Source organism: Ischnura elegans, chromosome 5, assembly GCF_921293095.1.
Source record: "Ischnura elegans chromosome 5, ioIscEleg1.1, whole genome shotgun sequence".
Lineage (NCBI taxonomy): Eukaryota > Metazoa > Arthropoda > Insecta > Odonata > Coenagrionidae > Ischnura > Ischnura elegans.
Window position 1 is genome coordinate 41,655,744 of NC_060250.1, and position 18,718 is coordinate 41,674,461.

Consider the following 18,718-nt stretch of genomic DNA (forward strand, 5'->3'; position numbering starts at 1 on the left):
CTTATTTGGCACTTGGATTTTAGTATCTTCGAAGACATTCAAAATGCTGACAGAGCGGATAACTCCAATGCACTTCACACGTGTACCTCCGTGGTTAGATGGAGGAGTGAGGTCTTGGAAAAATTATAAATCTGGCACGGAAAGGTCGGATGAAACATAAATCCCCTAGCGTGCTACTTGAACAGCCCTTGCTAAAAGAGGCGCGGAAACTAGGTTATTGGGTAAACTCGGGCGGGATTTTCCTCCGCCAAAAAAGGAAAATCGCGTGAAATAGCTACCTTAAGTGGCACCGGGAAACTTAAGTGCACTTCTGACGTGCAGATGAGGATGTCGCACGGGACCAACCAAGAAATGCTACTCCTGGGTCATCTCCTGGAGTGGAACTTCAACTTACCTCCTCGGGGGGAGGAAAATGATTGGAGCCTTATTTTTTCACCACATCGTACGGAAGCATATATGCGTGTTTCCAAGTTTGATGCTGATTCCTTTAATGTACTCCTTATATGGGTTAATTGACATCCACCATTTTCCCCGAGAGACTCATAATATGTCTATTTAACAACGTAAAACGTCTAGCTGGTAAACATTTCATACAATAGATCAATAGACAGGATGCAGAAATTCGGTGCCTGGTAAATTCAAGGCATTTATGAAATAGATTAGAATTCTTTGATCATCGAATAAATTATGATTTGGGTCCATTTTGGCTTAACGGAAAACATTTTAAAGGAGTAGAAGATACAGTGAAGAGCCCGTAGAATAGCCCCGGTGAATAATAATAATTCGTCCTTATTGGGTGAGATTGGGATAAGAAAGTCCCATCTTTCATCTAACCCTCAAAATGCATTGAATATTTGCAGAGGAATACATTGTCAAGTTACTCTTTAAGTTAAAGGCAGTCAAATTATAAAAAATAGATAAATATAATTATGGTTTCAAAAAATAACAAAAAAATGCAAAGTAAACGAATTTACCTTTACTAGGCGTATAAATATGTGACCAAACGTTAGAAAACCTAAGAATATTGACTTTCGTCCTCATTGGGAAAAAAGCACAGCATGAAAACGCCCTCACAAGAATGGGGACGTGAAAAACCGGCAAAACTGACAAAGAAAGAGCTAATGTTATCATGGATATATACAAATATGTACAAGATAATATAAGCGATGAGGGCACCCCTAAAAGAGATGAGTTTAATTACAGCCGGGAATACTTGAAATATAAGCCTAGAATAAAATAGGTAATTCATTAGGACATACATCCGGACCATGCTTCTTTATGCTGCGATACATAGGATATTACATCAGCAGATAATTCGAAATTAAAAGAATTCAAGATATGATGCTTATCAATAATGATGAAGATCAAATGGATAGATCGTGTGAATAATGCAGGAGTGTTAAAAAGTAATAGGAGAGACAAGAAAACTGAAAAAAACTTGGGAAGAAAATGGCATAAATTAATGCGCCATAGCATTAAGCACTATGTCTTGGAGAAAAACAATTTTTGAAGGAGGGATAGCATGAGATTTACGGAGCAGGTAATGGAAGATGTAAAATAGAAGAGTAGTGTGAAACTAGAAGAGCAATAGTTAAGAGCTGAGTTAAGTTAAAACAGAGGAATTATTGAAATAAAAAGGTAAAATAATGCGTACGATGCGTTTCGGCTCACAGAGATATGATTATACAGGTTCTCATTACGATGCTGGTTAATGAAAGAAGAAATATATCGAACTTTCACCTTCATCACCCCTCGATCTATTGAACTTATTCAGAGCAGTTATGTTAAAACGGAAGATTTATGAGCATATCAGTGCGCGTTAAAACTACATACGCACTTCATTCTTTCATCAATCATCATCATTCGTATGCTAGGAAAAAATCGCCTTGAGAACGTGCATAAATATGTATTTTCAAATGCGATATCCAGATATTATAGCACGAAAATTCGATTTTTGCAGCTGTCAGTAAAATGGCCACAATTAGAGGAGTATATTTTCAACTCGTCTTCAAAATGGCATGTAATTCGTTTCCTACTCCAACATTCTCTAACGATAAGTAATTACATATTGTAATGAAGTGAATAAACACCAGACGGATGCGTGGAGACATGTGAGAGTTATCATAAACTTGTATTTATTTTGGTTATCTGAGAGACGTGACGTAACTTTCAGTGCGAAAAAATCTGTTGACACAGATTGAAGGCAGTATGGTTGCATTAGAAACTCACACGGTTCTATCTTCGGCCTAAGTGCTGAATTCATGCCTCAGAAAAATTTCAACGCCATTGTGAATTACTAAGCCCCGTTGATACACATGAATAAAAATGAAAAACAGGCACGAGAAAAAATTGGGCTGCTATCCACAGAAAGGCATTTCGTTATTGTTTTGCTCAATGTTCTAGGTTTACCACGTAATTACACCTGATACTTGCGGTTTCAAATTTTAAAAAAAATCGATTCTGAGGTTAATTTTGCTTTGGTTATTTTTGATGTAAATAAAATTCGAAGATTTTGTGAGTTTGCTATTTCTGTGGTTTTACAGGATCAAAAAATAAAAATTCTCCGGCGAAGCAAGTAAGTTCGACCCACGCTCGGGTGCGGCTCCTGGTCATGGCAAATGCAATTCTCCTCTGCAGAATTTACGCACTATATAATAGTACTTAATTATAGTGATATTAGTTTGAAATGACTGCGTGAGAAATGCATGAATAATCTTTAGCAAAATGGGGAACGCTCCTTCATTTATATCATTTATGCATTTATCTATCCGTAAACTCGGTAAATTTGGTCAAACATTCACCAATATTTCGTTTTTCGTCGATGGTGATACGGTTTGAATAATCAAGTGACTACGATTCATTCATTCCACAATCTGTCGTCTACTTTTCGAGCTATTAAAGGCGAAAAATCAACAACCTTTACCAATTTGCAGATGTGTTGATGACATCACCGATTTCTGGCGAGGTGGTCACCTTGCCTCTGCTACACCTGGATGTCACGCAATACTGCTGTTTCGTGGTTCAATGATATTTTTCTTTCGGCAACATTCTCGTTATTTTATTTTAAAAATATAAGGCTATATTAAAGAGGAATATTTTATCAAATTACTAAACCTTTCGCGGTCCATGCTTGCCAATATTAATGGATTATGCCTATGGGCAACCCGCGTCAAGACTTTCAAACGGCCAACTCTTCTATGCTGGAGACCTCATCAGGAATAATGACCTTTTTGCCTTTGATTAGCATCAATTTATAGGTGCAGGGTTCTGAAAGAGCAGTTTCTGAACTTCTTTCTGTCTAGAAATGACTGGAAGCGATGTTTCGCTAATCTTCTGTCCATTGTCTGTATTGTAGTTGTTTCTGAGTTTTTCAATTTCCACGGCCTCCCGGAAATTTCTCGTTTGAAATTTTTTCCTCTACATCAATGCTGTGGCCTCGTGCGGTATGTTCGGTGACCGCTGCTTTATCGGTGTGGCTCATTCGAATCCCCGCGCGGTGGTCCTTGACCATAGTAGTTGTTGTGCGTCCAGTTTCACCCGCATGATCTTGGCCTAAGTCACCGTATTTTAATTGGTATACTCCCTCCGTTTCCAACTTTTCTCTTTCTTTGACTTTGAAACATCAATTCTCTGCTGGAACCCACCACCTACCAGCTGATGCTCAATAAAGGCGACTTGGTCATTATCCCTGATGAGGTCTCCAGCGTAGGAGAGGAAACGTAGGTCATTTTAAAGTTTTGACGCGGTTCATCCCCAAAATCCATTTTTACTAACGAGGAATATTTTTTATGACCCATAACTATCTGTCCCTTCCATCTGCCGAATTCTTAGGGGGGATTGGTAGTGGGATCGGCTCCTATCTGTATACTATCACGCACGCAGATGATTTTTTCAGGGGTTTTAAAGGGTTCACCCAGGATAAGAACCCGGGACCCCTGAGGGTCACCAGCCAAGATTTTTGCCCACTAACCTTCCTACCATAAATTTTGTTTCCTTTTCAAAACCAAGGAATGTGCGCCTTTTTATGAGATGCACGTAAATGAGTGATTTAAGGACCATGAAAGCAAAGATCGAACAGATCTGAATTCCTAATCACTGCAATGTGAGATATGCATTCTTTTTGTGAAATTTCTGAGAGTTTGAACAAATGTTTTTTAAACTTGGCTTTTCAGTTGGCAACAGTTCACTTCATTTTTTAAACACCCTCACGGCATAGGCTAAGTTTTAAAAAAACTGAACGGTGCTAATGCAAACATGAAAAAATAAAAGGAGCCTCATTGTAAGGAAGGAGCTTTAGCCAATAAAACTATAGTATTATAAATGCATACATACAAAACCCTGAGAAATTGGAATAAAAATGCGCCGGAAAGGACGCTTTCGATCAAATCCGAAATAACTGAATTGAAAAGGAGGGTTTACTTACTCAGCTAGTTAGAGCATGGAAAATATTTTGGGCCCGATACTGAAAAGTTCCCTTAAGGTACCACATTGAGGCACGGAACGGGCATGCTCAGAGAATTCTCTTCTTGAGAATACACGTGGTTTCTTTCATCATTTTTACGTAAAGAAAAAATCTTCTGCTTCAATGCAACGCAGTAAACAGAAATTTCCCCGTAAAAGGAATTCCAAAACCAACTTTTCCATCAATTAATGCGACAACGGAATATTTTGAATTCACAGATGATTTTTCTAAATACATTTATTTCAGGATAAAATCTTTTAAGGGTTGAAGTCAATCAAACCGGCTTTATAATACTAGAATACTTAAATTAGTTGAAAATGGGTTGAAACGGGTCGTACCAACAAAACTGTTCAGTGAAATGTTGCCAAGGTTGTTTATTTTTCATTTAATCTTTTAACATATTTTCATTTCAATGCTATCAAAGCCTTTTTACATGCACGCCGTTTCTTAGGCAATCAAGGTTAACAAATAGGGTTGATTTTCCCAAAACCTGTGGCTCTCGAAGAACGATATTTTTATCTCAATGAGCAGACTTGACGAATTCTAAGGAAGTGCGCAGCCATAGGGAGTGTTTCTAAGGACGTACTTTTGGTATTTTATATTCGCTTGCGAATTATTTCCATAAATTTTCTTTACGAGATACGGGATCTCCGTCTACATTGCCTGCATTTTTCGGTAAATGACAATTATAACGGCCTAATAAAAGATAAATATTTTAACTTCTCTGCTACTATATTTGAGCTAAGATTACGCTCAGTTCAAGCTCAGTTTTGGAAGGAAGGGCAATTCTGTGCTGCGTCTCCCCATTATTAGATACACCAGTGCATAGATTGTAAAACTGGCTCCAATCGTGAGCGGTGCTCTTGGACGACTTTGCACATTTATGATGACGACAAAATTAGGATACGTAGAATTACTCTCAATCAAATTCTACATATCAAGTATCGTACCAGAGAGCCAAAATTTCTGCTGCATATATTTTTCTATATATATAACATGATTATAAATGCATAACTAGCTCCTGCTATGAAATATAAAACGTTTATCTTTTATAGTAAACCGCATTCAGTCCTATTATTTATTAGTCCATCTCATTCCCATTACACCGAAGATATACGCCGGTTTTACTTCGCGAAGGCGTAGCCAGAGGTATTTTCACCGTGATGCTCTATGACAGACTCCACGAAGTCATTCGTTTGCTGGATTAATCAACCACAAAATTATAATTTGGCATGGTTGCTGCCTTGAAGATGGACTCAAAAAGCAATATCTCAACGAACAAAGTATGAGTTAACAGAATATTCGAGATGGGTGCAAAACCGCTAATACCGTAGTCAAATCAAAGCATCCGTTAATGCTTTTCTTGCACCGCGCCGAGAGAGACTCACTTATATATATGACAGTAGGATCCTCGTCTCCCCCCAACACCTTGGAAGACCTCATTACTGAAATCCACCTCATCATCAAATTCGCTTCCCTGCACCCGCGTTAACTTCCCGCGCCTCGACTTCCCATTTTTTTACCGCTCCTCGTTACGTGTCTCGCATTTTTCTCCATCCAAAACTCAAATTTCATCCCTCTTCCCAACACACCTGCAGCGGCATAGTAACACTATGGCTTGAGTGTTGCGTGGAATTCCATTTTTTTAAGCTTAAAAAATAAATCAAGAACTTTTACTAGGCATAAATTCACGTACTACAAAATTATAATTCTAACTATAGGTTCTTCCTGATGAAATACATGTACCAAAATTTTTCATGATGTCGCCAACTCCGTCACATCTCCTATGCACTAATTAAAAAGAATAATTAACTACAGAGATTCTCCCTCACGCAGAGCATAAGGTGTACAGTTTAGATACATTTAATTATGAATATCTATACCCGAGAGGGAGGAGCAAGAGGAGAGATTTCCCGCTATCCAAACGACAGCGATCAATACTTAATCATATGTATTTTCTCGCGTAATGACTCTGCGTGCGACCAAAGGAAAATAAATAGTAATCAGCGGTTGAATTGTGCGGAGCAAAACAACAGAATTAATGCTCAAGCAGACCGAGAGGGCCCCCATACACAGTAGAATCTGATCACCCGTGTTGATTATTTTGAGTGAATATTTGATAACCGTGATTAATGCAGCCAGTAAGGGGATCGGCCAGAAAATTAATGGAGCAATACGGAGAAGTTTCTATTGCGGTCAATAGAAATTGAACAAGGGCAGTAATGGTCCACCGTTATTCCACTGCTGATCAACGTCAAACAATCAAAAGTTGCCGGTTGAAAAGAAGGGCCTGTCACTCCCATTCAACCAGTCGTATATGTCTGTTTTATGATGCACAAATCGGTTGAAACTTGAGAGATCATGTTAGAATTAGTACTTTCCTATCGTATATGGAAGTATGAACTTCTCTCGGGTTAGCCACCGGGTAAGAAAATAAAAGTCAGCCGACATTTCGGGCTCTGTCTCATCTCCCATTCTCAAGGCTACTTGAGCTATTGTTTTGAAATATTCACTGAGGCCACTTATGAGAAAAGTGAAGCTAAGTATAAATAACCAGCTAATGTAATCAATAGGAAGCTCGCACTGGCGACGGCCGATCGTGTAAAGTTCATAGTATAGTGACCCGCATTAAGTAAGCTAGCGTGGTACATAGGTTGAGCTATCGTTTTGGAATATTGACAGTACTCATATAGAGTAGGCGACTGTCAATATTTACCTGTATCTCAAACATGAAAATTTAACTTGGGATAAAATACTGAGGTTAAAAATTTTCACTTTAGGGTGAAACAAATTTTGACAGCTGGATCGAAGTCTTTCGTCTTAGCGGGTTTACTCTCTAGACCTAGAGGCTGAGACATTTAAAAAAATTAACCTATCACTCTGAGCATGGGGGGATTAAATATCCCTGTTCTGTGGTTTATTATTTTCCGCAGTTCCCTTGTGGTACGCAACATTTTCACACGATTCTTATATCCTCTTTTCTTAAGGTTTGCGAATAGGTTTCCAGATGCAAATTTGATTAATTGGAATGCATCTCTCGTCTCGTGCTAGAAGAAACCGTTATAAACATCGTTAGCATTGACCATGGATATAAAAGTCACGCATCACATAAATAGAACAGAAGTTGAAGCATAGTGATGCTGATGGGGAAAATCTGGTACAAATAAGTTTTATAATTCTAAAACGTTTTTGCGCATATATTTTTACTCACTTCCAAATCCCTTATTTAATTATTAATATTAATTCAATCGCTTTCCCACTTATGTTAATCTAATGAAGGTAAAAGGTCGTTAAAATATGGACCCTTTTCGTGGACTTTAATGCAAAAGATAGCTTTTTAAGAGGGTATTACTAATAAAAATATTATATCGTTTTTATCGTAGCTATGTGATAGATGAAGAAATTGAGAACTTTGGCCAATTACGTTTCATGAGATGGTTAGCCCGAGGCAACGGTATAACGGTAACAGCGTCGTAGAGAGGTACTCTCACCGATATTATCGCAGCCTATAAGATTGCCCTAAAAACGCCACAAAGATCAAGAATCTGGTCATTAAATCGCTCCTTTCCAAGCGGTAACGCTGCGGTACTAGGTACTCGGTATCCATTGCCAAGAAAGTTAAGCTGGTTTACTTCTCCAAAGAGATACCCGCCTGAGCTTAAGCTATTACTGAAGTTCTATATTATCTCGGACCTAAGGCAACATTATCTAATATATATCGGTTAATGTGTCGCGGGGGAAAAGTGGTAAAAATCCCTACCGAATTCAATACTGTGTTTCTGCATTTAACACAGTGTATGAAAAACTTAATGCAATACATTTTTAAGGATAAATCTAGGTCATTTTTCCACAATTCTGCACTCGTAACCTGATTTCAATTTTCCACATTTTGAAAAATATTTTCAATTAAAAAGAGCAATTGATTTTCTACACTTACAGTGGTTTCTCTTGATAAGAAAAGGATGCTTAATGAACCTAATATCCTATACACAGAGTGAGTCATTAAAAAAGTCAAATACTCCCCCAAACAGCAATCATTTCCCTATTAATGGCTTCCTCAGCTGATTTAATATTGTGGTTGTTCACTCTGCGACAAGCACATAACGGAAATAGACATCAACCACTTTAAATTCAAAATTCATTTCGTTGCAAACCAGTGAAAGTGGAAAGTTACGTATGTTATTTATGATATTGAATAAGATGTGCTAGAAAGGTAGAATTTATATTTGTTCCACTCAGTGAAATATTCAACATTAATATCACACTGGAATAAAAATCAACAAGTATGGGAAAAATAGTTCGTCCGATTGCGCTTGACTTATTTTTATTCTGTATATTGGCTGGAAATAGGGGTTATGATAGTTTTTATTGCAACATTTTTCACTTTCATGCAGAAGTAAGAAGGTTCTACCTTGAGATTTATTCAAGTGTCTTTCGAGGATGCTTGCATTAATGTTCTAAAGTAATTTAGCCCATGCTTAGTGTCGGGGAAGGATCGTGGAGACGAATGAAAAGCATTAATGTTTATTGAACAATGTTTAGATGTGTAATTTTTAATATTTACATTTTAACCACTGTAAATATTATATAAATGCACTTAAACACAGCATGTTCAAACAACCATTCACTAAGGAGCATACTCGGATCACCTAAGGACAAGAAAATTTCAGAAGAACAGGGCGGGTGCATTGCCTTAATTTCGCCGACTGTGACGCGATTTACATCGGACAAAGAGCGAGGAGTTTTTCCACTTAAGCCGAGCACAAGATGTGTCATCGACAGGGGAAAGATAACTCGCAGTTCACTAAATACCTAAACATAGGCCGTAAGGCCATATAGGCATGGGGAAAAACAGTAACTTCATCCCAACTATTCCGCATATTGAGAAGAAAGGACGCAGATTAGACGCCCTGGAAGAGCTGGAAATTTTCAGCCAAAGACATTCATACCTAGTTAATGTCCTCCTTCAAACGTCTCGCTCTCCTCTTTCTCACATACTCATCCAACTCTCCACCCACCCCACCCACAGAGACGCCTATCCAATAGGGCGGATCGGAAAAATCGATTTTTTTCAAATCCTTCTGGCCCAATCAAAATAAATTGTGGGACCGATCAATAATAAGGCCCGAAAAATTTGAGACCTCTAGGTGAACCCCTGACCCTCGCTCAAATGCGATTTAGGGGGGGAGGGTCAAAATTCTAAAAATGTAATATGTTATGGTCATTCCTTGTAGATTTTGCCGAGTTACTGCTCTTCTAGGGCGACAATTACGTGCATTTTGACGTATCTGCCACCGTTTAGCCACAAAATGCCTAATTTGAGTCCGCGTCCGCGAAGAAAATATTCCAACGCCCACGCAGCGTCGCGGATACAATAACGGCAGGCCGATCCCGTCCCCTCCCCGCTCGCTTCTTCCCCTCCCACGCCTCGAATACAGCAAAATTCATCCCGCATGTGCTGCTAGGAGGGCGTTCATCTTTGATAATATAAATCGGAAGATGGTAGAAGGTAAAAAAGGATGCGTAGTGAGACGACTTGTCTCTTATTTGTCACCTCGTCGGCGTTAAACAAATCGATATTATCAGCTTTTAGAGAAGTGATGAAATATTCTTAGATCCGAGAACGCAGGAAAGTAGCCTACGGTCTATGAAGATGCCACTGGAGTGGCTATAAAGGTGTGCGAACTTTGGATATGTGCTTCTATTCCGGTATTGTCCGACAGCTGCGACTAAATGGATTTTGGCTCCCCGCTGGCCTCTCCCACGCCCAAAATGCACCAAAATTCACAGCAAGTGCGTCTTTCTTCGTTAGTCTAACTAATATTTGATTTTTCAGGATCGTCTGTGGAGGAACAATCACGAAAGAATTACTCAATAATCTGCTTTCCAGTCTGTATTTATTATGTCATTGTATTCCTAGTCTTTCACTGCTGTAAACAAAGTTTTGGAGAATCCTTTCACGAATCTCTCGTCCGTATGTATAATAAAAGGAATATTTAACTTCAAATTTGAACGTTCATCAATAGATTTTTGAATTTCCACATCGCTAAGGTCAGATATAACCGGAGGTACCGTGGTCTCTCTCCAATATATCATCAGCGGGTAGTGCTTTACGTCGATATTCTAATCCAGCAATTAAAAAAATCTCGAATTGGTCGCCAAACGCATCCTTGCAGCAACGCAAATGGAGTCCCTAGATTTCCCTCCCAATGTTTGTGTCGCAACTCTAAGTCAACTTAGTGCAATTAGCAAATATACCACTGCAAGGAAGAAATATGATTTTATGCTTTCCCGGCGAAAGATGTGGATAAACTCTTCTCGGGATACAAAACATTTACCCCTAAGGATGAGCTCCTATTTGGAGCTTGAAACTTTGGCCATTGCGGAAAAATTAACACGGTGGGAATCCTGAGAAGAGTTCACCCACGCTGCAAGGGATGTTGGAATTATGCTTGTAGCAGTGGGATGATACCTCCTTTTTGGGCGGTATTCACTTGGTACCATCGCATTCAAATCCTTTTTAATTTTACCTACTTTTCACTCGGAAAGGACTCGAGAATCACAGATTTTATAACTTTTGGTAATCCTCCGACGGGGGAGGCAAACCCCCAAAATTGGGACCCTATTTCTTCAACTAACACCACACACTTGGATTGATAAGTCGTCTTGCCTATTTTTATCAGACATGCACGAAATTTTCGCCCTAGAAGGGCAGTAACTCGACAAAATCTATAGGGAATGACCATAACATATTACATTTTTAGAATTTTGACCCTCCCCCCCTAAATCGCATTTGAGCGAGGGTCAGGGGTTCACCAAGAGGTCTCAAATTTTTCAGGCCTTATTTTTGATCGGTCGAACAACTTTTTTTTCATTGGGCCAGATGAATTTGAAAGAAATCGATTTTTCCGATCCGCCCTACTATCCAAGCACCAAGCCCAACCGCCATTTCCCCCTAACCAACAGCCCCCGAAAATTTCTTACACCATTTTTTTACGCTATTAAGAATGCTACGCTGTAATGGAATCATGGTTGGTCATAATAAACCATCACGTGGAAAAGGCCTGATTTTTATTCCTTCAACTCCTAGGGCAAAGGATTTCCACCAAGCTACGCCTGCTACTATTAATTAATTATACTAATTAAAACATACTTAATTCTTACCCGCTCTCCCATTGCTATGCTATCTTATTTCAAAACCATTTTTCTCCTCCACTCTTCATATGGTGTTAGTACATGCGCAACTGTGATAACTAATTCAACTACTGCAAATACTCGTCGGAGATTCGTGTGCCTCTGTCTTCCTATTTTTCTCGGCGAAATTACCTTCAAAATTCCCGGTACCAATTTTCTGTATTTTTCACTTGTTGATTGCGTTCTTTTTTATGTGTACGCTCGACCTTATTTTGAATTCAAGCGATTAAATGCTCTTTCTCCCGAATTGTTTTTCGCGCTGCCCCTGAGCGGCGGCGTTGGACCGTGCAGGATTTAATTACTTCGCTGGGAGCGCGAACGACGCCAATTTTCCGGTCTTTTGCTTATTCATGAGACGATGGGGAATATTTATTAAGTTTCGGATTTCAGCCACACGAGTTAGGGTTGCGAATTTTAGAGAAATTAACTTAAAGTCGCCTATCCACCTTTTTAAGTCCATGGCTGGGAAGTAAGAATATAAAGCAGATTAGCACGTGCGAATTGACTACCGGCCCCTGAATGGTGCAGGAAAGATGTGATGATCGTTTTTGAACAGGGTAGAGAGGGTAGAATGGAAGGACATTGTTGGGATATTATAGATGTTTGGGCTTCCTCCACTATTTGAACTGGTAGCTTACATTCTTCGTTTGCTGTTTTTATGTCCCTCGTATGGAGGTCTCCCCTCCGTGAACATCCATGAATTAACGCAATTGGATCAGCCAACAAAGCACGTTTGATTGTTTTTTTCTTTAATTGGAGTTGAATCGATTTAAAAAGGAAATGTAAGGGATTCTGACGCTTTTCGTTGAAAATAAATGAATTCAATCATCCCATTTTCCAAGTGCGTTTTATCCTCAGTCAATTGAATTTTGCATTCAAGTGAACACCTGGATATTCCAATGTGATCTGTTCGGAGTTTCTCCTAAAGACTAGAGTTTGCTCAACAGCGGTTGTTTAAAATTTGTCGTTGAATTGATCGTGAGTCCTTGTGAACTCAAAGTCACTAAATTTAAAATTTAAGTTTTTGTTTCATTAATTATAAATATTTCTTTACTTTATTTGATTCATCCATATCTTAGAGGGCCAGAAAGGTATTATAGGTATAAATACATACATTAGATTTTTTGATAGACTAAATTTTCCTAATTGGATTATGGCTCCGTATCTCTTAGTTTTTTGACAATGAAAGCGGAAATTAAGTGGAACATTAGCATGGAAAGTATAATACCGAATGAAACGCGAGGATCTCTTACTGCAGATGTACCTTTATAAAATTTCAGGTTATATATGAACGCATGATACCAAAGGGCATGAGATGTAAGCGATTTTCAAGCCAGCCAAAATGACGGAAAATGAGTGGATAACATCTAGAAGCTCTTTAAACGTGCCTAAAGTTGAGATTTGATCGATACATTCTTTACGTTTCATTGTATGCTTGTTGAGTGGTTGTCAGCTCCTCCAGTGGAATATAATGTTCCAATTGATGCAAATTTTCCACTCATTTTTTCTTTTTCCATCCTAATAAAATATTTACAATAAAGATAAGTCAATATCGATTGTTTTTCTCGCAGTATCCTACTTATAATTTTTATCAACTTCGCATATTTTCCAAGAATTAATTTAGACTTCAGCAACTAAATCCTAGTAAAGTCATTCTCTTCTTACTGTATGACTCTATAAACCAATGTCCCTGATATTTTTTAAAATGACTTTTTAATTAATGAAAATGTCAGCTCTCAACGTCATAGTTCGTTAACTTTCATAGCTTCGTTGACCTGGAAAATGGCTGCGAAAGACTTTTCTTGGTTTTCGACTAAGCTATTATTTTCCAATAAGAATACCACATATTCTTCGCAGACGCTTGTTATTTTGTTGGCTTATATTACTATTTAAAGATTCTCAACTGTGTGGTAGCAAATTATCGCACAAAAATTTATATCAGAAGTTGATTTGTTTTACAGTGGAGTATACTTAATGAAGCAACAGTATTCATTCCAGTTTCCTTTCTAAGTTCTAGTATTCTTTTTTCCATCTCCTATCTTTTTTTACTCGTAGTTTTTTTTAAACACCATACCACAGAATTCTGCTAATATTTCGGATATCAAGAACCGTACCAGGTCATGTAACGGCCATTAACTTCATTAGGCCACTTATTCTCCATTATGTGCAATGTCTTATTAGTAATGGAAATGGAAATTTGTAAATGAATTATTTTCCATAGTTCAACATTTTTCGAGCATCGTTGAGCATCGCTTCCAGCATGATAGTTACTTAATCAACCTAGCACAACCATCCTAACACTAATTCACCAGTATTTCTTATGGTTCTCCGTTGTCCTTAGGATTATTGCTATGCAGTTGTGACCTCCATTTTCCACCACTCCAAATGTGCCAGAGAGTTTAACCCATTTCCTCTTGTTGATAGCTAAATGAGCCTCGAACACATTTCCGTGGCGGTCTAAGCAATTACCTCGCCATCATCTTTTCGCGGATGTCCCGTGGGTGTAAGCGTATGCCTTGGAGATGATATTGAGGATACGGAAGACATTATTGGCCTATTATCAGGTCGGCCTGCATCGCGGAACCTAACTTTATCCGTATTGCACCACTTTTTCCCTTTAGTTTTAACCTCTACCCTGTATTTTTCATGAGGAAAACGTCTCATCGGTATTTTGCTAGTGCGAATGAAGATAGAAGGGAGTCGATATAAGGTTAGTTTCATTCAACCAGGAATTTCATTGATAATTTTAACGAGAAGATTGAAAATCCGTGAGTATAGAGAATAAATAATAGAACGTGATGCTTTTGTAATTTGCTATTACCATTCAGTTGTCCTATGAAAATAGCTCTAATTCGATACTGAGTGAAACTAAAGTCGCTTATATATGTTTAAAAATATGAAATTATTGTGTCAGCAATAAATAATGTTTCCCTATACCTATGGCCAAGCTTACAGAAATAGAAATGTTTAGCGAGGGCAGAGGTGTTGTTCCACGATCGTCTTCGTTGCCTCGGCAGGAGAAGCCATTGGAAATTAGGACGCCATTTCCAGCCAATTGAAGGTCTTCCAGCTACTAATATCAGTGTTAAACTATACCCCGTTTTTTCATAAAGGTCAAATGAAGTGGTAGGAGAAACTTTCCATGAAAGCATTTCCAGGAACAATATTCCAGGAACCGCTTCACCAGGGATGCAATACTTTTACAGTTCAGCTTGTGCTATTTTCAAATAACGGGAAATAAATGCAGCGTTGGTATTGTACTGGAGCACTTGGAGACATGGTTGACTGAAATTTTCAGTTATGTCAGCTGCAAATGAAGTTACTGCTTTAGCAAAAGAGTCAATCCAAGAAATAAGACAGTATCGTCATAAGTATATAATGATACCGGAATGCTGTGATTATAAGTTAATAATAGTCTTATTCACCGAAAAACATCATTCAAATGATGCTTGCTGAAACAAAAACTTCAAATATCTGTATAAGTAGATTGAGTTTTTATGTTTAATTATAAATTATGTTTCCGCATATACCTTAATTAACTAAATCAGTCCAATATTGATTTTTTTTAATTTTATTTGGGGTAAATTATGCATGCTGATATAACCGGTACAGCTTTGCAGTTGAGATTGATTTTATTTCTTGCTCTTTCTGGTGTAAAGAATACTTTATCGCTAATTTTCTTAAATTTTGATTTTTAGGCTACCTTGGGTGTAACGTTTGGGGAAATGGCCCGTGTAAATTAATGTCATGTATATCTGTTGCTTATTGTAGATCGCAGGGTTCGAGTAGTAAAAGTCGCGGGATGCGCGCTCACTTGGCGACGCCGTTTGCCGAAGAAAAGTGCCTACTCGACGGAGGTCACGGTGGGCCAAATCTGTGAATGCGATTATCTCTCGAACCCGGGACAATGGGATAGAAAGCCGATACGATAATTCAGGTATTAACATCGGTATCCAGACTGATTGTCGACGAGTTGACTGTGTGGAAGTCCATTGATAGTAATAATTGAAACAGCTATTCGAGAATCCAGACCAGGGAGACGCCAACTATCGGCCGAATTCGAAAGTAGAGCTTCGAGGGAATCAACGAGGGAATCATTTACCGCAGGAAGCCACGTTGATCAAGCATTGGTTTTGTTCAGTATTTTCTGATTTCCTTAGTTTTTTGCGGACATTAAGCTATTTTTACGTCGTATACAATATATTTTATCCATTAATATTGTGTATGAGGATTTTAAGTTGCTTTTCATTCGTCACTCTACTGTGAAATTGGTAATATAGAAACCACGTTGCGAAATGATAGGCATTGTAGGGTGTATTCAGTAAATCTCCACATTTTCTAATCTTACTCGACCGGTTTCTTAATGCTTACGCCTCATTTTTAAGAGGTGTCTAACCTAAGAGCAGCAAGCCTGGTATTTATGTTGAAGGTAGGAGTACCTAACCTCAACCCTCCCTTTCATATTTCTATATTTTACCCCACCTACGCTTTTTAATACCATCAATATAAATACCAGGCTTGCTGCTCTTAGGTTTGACAGCTCTTGAAAATGATGCGCAGCAACTGAAACCGGACGAGAAGATTAAAAAAGTGTGGAAAATTACTACAATGCTGCAAATTTCAATTATTACTCGGTATTCAGATGCCGAGCATTACCATTACGATACCGAAATGAATTATATCCTTCGTTTACCGTCGTACTATGGTAGACGTGATCATGAGAGGAAACTAAAAGAAACAGACTCCAAAACGGAGAGATTTAAAATGTCATTCTTCTCACGTACCTACTATTAAGGATAGCAACGTTGTCTTAATTAATAGGATTAATGGCATCACTCCCTAGGATGACTCTTTGAATGTTTTTTTCCATAGTTCTTACCTTGCACGTATTTGCTATCGGCATTACTAACCATTGGCTAGTTTTTTCTTATGAATGTGCATGTATATTTTGCAAGTATGCGTAATAATTCTATGTGCATGTGGCGGTCCTCTTGCATGCTGCATGTTGGTGATTGGTCACCCCCTTTAACACACCCTAGAGGTCGCTCGCAGGTATTATGTAGTTGTAGATTACTCTCGCGAAATCTCTTTGTAAGCAGCACATTTTCTACATTAATTGGTTGACAATGAAATGTTAAAATGACGTTCAGGGTCAAGAGAGGTAAGTCTTACGAGAATGAGAAAGGGGGCAAGAGGAGAAGGTATCGCAACTTCGAATGGCCACATTTAACAAAATGACTGGGCAGTGAAATAGATTTTACTTCAATCTCCCCCTTCTCTCGATGAAAACTTTTTCAATGGACTCAAAGAGAAAAAAATAGTTTGGGTGTGAAGCGGTGCCGGTGAGTTTTCACGGAAAATGCATGAAGTAAGGGAGGGATGGAGTCACCCTTCCCTCGCATTCCATGAGATGTGGAGGCCGTAACCCTCGAACCATAGTCAATACGTCTTTTCCTTACGTCACCGCCAGCTTTTGGTCCTCGCATACTCCACCCTATCTTCCGGCTTCATCATTGTGTGTGACCCGTTTGAAAGTTTCTCTCGAGTGGAAAAAAGTCGACATTTGCAAATTCCACGACGTCCTATTTCTTCCGCCTGCCCGCGCTTCAAACCCATGCACACTTCCTGCAATCGCACCGAGAGGGCGCGAGACCATCTTGTCTTCGGGCGAAGATGGACGACTCTTCTAGTTTTAATCCACAACTTCCATTCCCTCGCACGTGTCATTCCCCTTGAGCGACTGGTAGCGTCTGCATAAAACTGTTTTTTCTCCAATTTAACGTTAGTAAGGGTGGGGTAACGTAGGGGTGCAGGTGAAGAGTGAAATACTCCGGTTTCATTGATAAAATTTAAAGGGAAGAGAGTTCAAGTTGCGCCCTAGATACGAAGTCTCACGTGATTTACTCAGTTACTAGTTATACACTTAAAAGTAGAAAAATTCGGTGTTCAAAATTTATTCGTGCCTCTGGATTTTTTATAATCATTAGTTGATTCAAACTATCTTATAGCATGGATTTATGAAGTTCATTTGTTAGTAAAAATAGGTATCCATATTATGTGTAAGCTTCAAGTACTAAGCGTATTTTCCTGGGTCACGCGCTCATTCTTCCCATAGCTTTGCGCTTTTTTATGCGCAGGTATACTAGTTTACCATTAAAAACTGGTATACTACTTTTGTATTCAGGCCAAGGTGTTTATTTTTAAGATGAAAATAATTTTTGGGAGAGTATTAAAGTTTTTTAATTTTCCCGTATTTAGTTTCGTAGTGCTTCCTTTGCGAGCTACACTATAATATTCTTCTACTTTTTACGAATTCAGTGACAAAAATACATGTTGTGCATTTATTACCTTAATTTTATCCTGCAAAATTGATAAGAAAGGAACGTTCCTCTTATTCACAAGCTCCTCTTAGCCGCTCACACTTCGGCGGGCGAGATTCTTCCTACTTTAGGACTTTTTCTTTTTCATCTCTTTTACAATTCCTTTTTTTTAACTCGTATCGCTCACTTTTCAATGTTCACAGCTCAGGAAAGTTACCTTATCTTTCCTCCCACCCAAGTTCCATCCCCAACGAAATGCCTTTGGATCTCAACGTGAGAATCCTGCCTTTAGGCCCTTAAATTGATGTCGGCATGCTTCCGATCTGGGAAGTAGCCGTCTTAGATTCTCCTCAGAGTTCGCTGTCTTTTTTCCTCCTTCCAACTAGATTTTTCTTCTTCCTGCCTTCACATTTTCCCACCTGTTACCCCCAGCATGCTTGATGACTCTCCGTACCTCTCACACGATAGGGCAGTTGAGATGCTGGACCGGTAGAAACGGCGTTGTTATTTTCCCCTGAGAATCTACACATCTCCTTGTTCCTGAATGGATGATGAAATTATTTCTTCAATTCATATAATTGTATTGGATGAGGCCTGAATATAAGGGTAGTTTTGGCGTATCATTACACAAAGGTAATGCTTGAGTATGAAAAATCAAACTTTTCTAAGTTGCGTTGGTGTGTAAAGAGAAATTTGAAATAATTCTTTAATCCGGAGGCACCAACTTCATAGTATATATATG